Source organism: Coturnix japonica, chromosome 2 (genome assembly GCF_054131305.1).
Source record: "Coturnix japonica strain WE chromosome 2, WE-NBRP24, whole genome shotgun sequence".
Taxonomy (NCBI): Eukaryota; Metazoa; Chordata; class Aves; order Galliformes; family Phasianidae; genus Coturnix; species Coturnix japonica.
In genome coordinates this window covers 78,566,318-78,570,863 of record NC_140664.1, presented here as the reverse complement: position 1 = coordinate 78,570,863, position 4,546 = coordinate 78,566,318, and the positions used below count along the sequence as shown (strand labels likewise).

Genomic DNA, 4,546 nt, shown 5'->3' with positions numbered 1-4,546 from the left:
CATCCAGTGTGGAAGTGCATGTGAGGCAAAGGTGTGTCACTGAATTCCTCCATGCAGGAGGAAATGGAACCTATCGACATTCACTGAATGTTTGTGGAGACCAAACAGTGGATATGAGTGTAGTGAGACAGTAGGTGACGCATTTCAGCAGTAGCCATAGATTGAAATCCTGCTGCCAAAGCATCTCATCCTCCCAAATTGTAGGAACATATTGATTAAAAGGATAATCTATTTTCTGCTTCTGTCAGCAACACAAGAATGCTATATATCCATCCATGGATCATAAAGATCCAGTATTAGGAAAGCTGTGAACTCTTGTTGTGGTTTAACACTGTATGCAGTTCAGCACTACACAGTTGTTTGCTCACTTCCTCCTCCCTGTGGGAGAGAATCAGGGGGTGGGGGAAAACCCACAAAGTAAGAGAATAGGCAGAGATGAAAGCGATTTGCTAAGACAGAAAACAGAAGAGGAAAAAAAGAACGATGGATAGAATAATTAAATATACATGGAAACATACCAAACAAGTGATGCACAGTGTAATTATTCACCACCTGCTGAACAATGCCCAGCCAGTCCCTATGCAGCTGGTTTAGGTCAGCTTATCCTGGTTCTATCCAGTGCTGCCCAGCAACAACCTAAATATGTCAGTATATTTATCAACATCTTTTGTTTCCTAAAGCCAAAACATAGCATCACACAAGGCACTATAAGGGAAAATCAACTCTTGAGCTGAAACCAAGACAATTTTCTGAGTTGTTTTATGCAATCTCTTCACTGTACAGACTCTTTTCTGTGACAGTGTTAATATGTCGTAGCATGGAGTTGTTTCCTGGTGGGCTGGAATACAGTCTTCAGCATACAGTTAAATGCAGAACAGCCTTCTAATTTCAGTAAACAAGACTCCTGTGTTACAGGGCTTCTGTCTGGAGAGATAGGCATTCCTCTAAAGCATCAGTTAGAACAGCAATTTTAGCTTTATTTATCTGTGATGTTATCACTGTACTTTGGAGGCAGTGGAGCATCAGCCTCTGAGTCTGCCTGAGGCCGATTAAACCAAGGGCCTCTCTTAGCCTTCAGGTGGAAAAGAGACCTCACTGAGTGTTTAGGGTCCTGTTGTTCACTGGCAGAAGGTGTGCTAAGACCAAGGGTGAAAAGTGAGAATGGAGTGTAGGGGAAATGGTGTTGCCCCTCACTGGTTTAAGTAAGTGTTCCCTTGACGCATAGAGTTCCTCCCAGCCATTTGGTACTGACGCTGGATTTATGGAAGTAGAACTACAGAGAATCAGAGAATTACTAATGTTTAAAAAGACCACCAACATCATGTAGTCTATCCATCAACCTGTCACCACCACTACTAAACCATGCCCCTCACTGCCTTGTCTATACGTTTTTTGAACACTGCTGGGGATGGTGGCTCCACCACCTCCCTGGGCAGCATGTTTCAGTGTCTCACCATTCTTCCTGAGAATGATTTTTTCCTACTACCAAACCTAAACCTGTCTTGGTGCTACTTGAGGCCACTACCTCTTGTCCTATCACCATTACCTAGGAGAAGAGAGTAATCCCAACCTCCCTGTATCCTCTGTTCAGGGAGCTGTAGAGAGTAGTAAACAGTTGTAGCACCCTCAGCTGCTTTCCATAAGATCTGTGTTCCAGATACTTCACAGCTTCATTGTTTTTCTCTGGACATCATCCAGGACCTCAGTGTCTTTCTTGTAGTGAGGGGCCCAAAACAGAACACACTACACAAGGTGTAGCCTCAGAAAGAAAAAAACAACTAGCAATAATAATCCTAAAAAGGAACAGAGTAACAACATTTTGTTCCACAACTGCACAGGTGTAAGAGTCTGTTTTTAGAAAATAATAAGTTGTTCTGTCTACTTATGCATAATGGAACCTTATTTTCCATCCATTTTCCTTGACAGAATGTTCTGTTTCCTTTACTGTGGTCAGAAGTCACGAGCCTAAAGCAAGAGATTCTCATCTACAACAGGACAATTGATTCATTCAGAAATAACGCTCTATGGTAGAATACTTAAATATGAAGAGATTGAGGCAGGTCATCATTTGTTTGTCTGTTTGTTTAATAGAGACGTAATAACTGAAGGTCAGTATATTTGGGCAATGGATGAGATGACTTCTTCCTAAAAGAAACTACTCAGGAATAAAAGCCTGAGGCTTAGCAAGCTGATGAATCTGCAGCCTATTATTTCTGCAGAAAAAATACAGGCCCCCAACAGCTGCCTTAAATGTTCTCTTTCACAGTAATTTGTCAGTGCTGTGACACTGCTTAACTGTTTAGGGTTCATAAATTGCAATATATATTTCATTGCAGTCTACACTGAAAGGGAGATTGTGTTATTACAATGCATTGAGTATATCCAATTTCAGTCAAAATTTTTTCTGAACTTGGTTGCTTTGTCTTGTAATGTATCTTTACAGCCACTTCTGGATAGATAGTGGAAAGTGTCATTAATGTAAAATGCAAGAGACTGTTCAGCACTAAGCAAATTGTCACATTTTAGACTCTCTCTTCCAAGGACTGGGGGAAGGTTTGCAATATGTTGTTGAATGGAAAAATAAGAACACCACATCTTGCCAAGATACCATAAATAATTAATAAAATGTAAATAAATTCAGACAAGTACAGCTTGGCATTAAACTAAAGAAAACTGCAGCACAGAGCAGATGCAAACCAAAACATATGCAAAACTGCAGAAATCACTACTGGTATCTAAAATGCTGTTTGCCAGAGATAGAGTTCAGGTATGTAGAGGTTCTTTTTTAGTCTTATGAGATACCTGCAGCAAAATAGTATCCCCTAATGGTCTTTGAGGAACTGAAATATTAATGAAGACAAGAGTGCTACTTGTGGTGTGTGGTATATATTCTGCAAATCCCCCAGCATGTTCACAGGAGGCTGTAATCAGAAGACGTGACTTTGATTGTCAAAATGTCATAACAGAGTTTAAAACCTCTCCACTGCAAGTGGAGGTACACCTGGATTGAAAACAAAAGCTTTGTTTAGACCATTAGCTTAACAGCTCAGTTGCCTGAAAACTTTAGTATTAAAAGTTTGTTCCAGCTTTTTCTAAATGCACTCACGCAGCAGGCACTGATCAGCAAGGGAAAAAAGTTCACTCCAGAAGGTCAGTTCCTTGCATATCTCAGCTTCGCAAAGACAGAGGTTCTTGCCTTCAGTTTCAAACACCAGAATATGTGGCAATCTGTCAAATGACGAAAATGAATGTGAAAATTTGACTCTTTTTTATTACAGCATCCAAAACATCATGAATTTCAAGAGCCTTAAAGAACACAGTAAAAGCCACTGTTACCTCCTTGCTGAACACTTAAATTCAGCAGTCCTTGTGCCTGGGCTGAAGCTCACCTCTGAGTCAGAATAAGGAGAGTAGGGCCGAGAGTTCACGCTGATATATGTTATCCTTGAAAAACTTCACTGTCCTGTTCTTTGTCCTCACCAGTTTCTGAGCAGAGGTGATAATGAAGATATTTTTGGCCATTTTTTTCTTTTCTGTCACCAACACCTTTGAAAATAAAGTCTGTAGGTCTGGCTTTTGGTATTGTAAAAATGAATTGGTCTCACTGTTCCTGTATTTGGTAGCTAATCTTTAACTACTGATGTCCACACCATTAACTCTAAAGGTTCAAGGTAAAAACCTGATTGCAGTGGTGTTTTGAAGTGAGGGTATAATTTGTATCTCTGTACCATGAGGAAGTTATAAAAAATACTGACACAAGGCAGAGAGAACACTGTGAACTGTGGTGTCCAACACTTGGAAGTTAAGAAGCTTTGGGTTTCCTGAGGATCTCCTGTTCTGTTTCCTCTTGCATCATGCTCGCTGTCAGAGTCCTTGTATGCATCCCTCTTCCTTCCTAAGAAGAATGAGGCACATCTGCCTCAAGTCCACAGGCTGAGTACAGAGGAGGCCGATCCCTGCATTTTAGACAATTTATGTATGAAAATATGTGATAAAGTAGAGGATCCCTTCAGTAGCATAGTCTATTCTCAGCTGCTTTATGGTTTTGAAATTCATTGACTATTGAATCTTCTTCCTTCATTGTACAGCAGTAGGTAAGCAAATGTTGGAGAGGTCAGTCTGGGGCACTGGAGAAGGGTCGGAGAAATTCCATTGTACAAAGACAGAGTAAGGTAGGAATAGAGAGAGTGGACTTCAGTTGGGGAAACCTCTGAGGGGCTGAAAGGATAAAATAGCTGCTTTTCATGCAACCTGACAACTCTTCACTGGCAATAACAAGTTCAATTTTGTGAAGGGCTGTGGAAAAAAACACACGTAGCTACTGCAGCTGGAGGACAGGAGCTCTGCATATGTTCATGCTTCTGCACTTTTGAGAAGACTGGGATTTTTCCAATACGAGAAGCAATCACAAACTAAATCAAGGATAAATAGGTGCATAAGAGCCTAGTGACTAGGCTTCTCTCAAACTGATACCTGAAGAAAAGCACCATGATGTGATTAAACTGCCTGAGGCATGATTTGCTGTAAAAAGGAAGCCTTTGGCAAG

The 4,546-nt window shown here is 40.7% G+C and overlaps 1 long non-coding RNA gene across 1 annotated transcript; it reads right to left on the bottom strand.

The window, feature by feature from the left end:
- Positions 1–2,867: 2,867 nt before the first annotated feature.
- Positions 2,868–3,625, bottom strand: LOC146761998 (uncharacterized). Its single transcript, XR_014942797.1, has 2 exons — positions 3,337–3,625; positions 2,868–3,228 (listed from the first exon to the last, which is right to left on the bottom strand). It is a non-coding gene; the product is annotated as an uncharacterized LOC146761998 (long non-coding RNA).
- Positions 3,626–4,546: the final 921 nt, after the last annotated feature.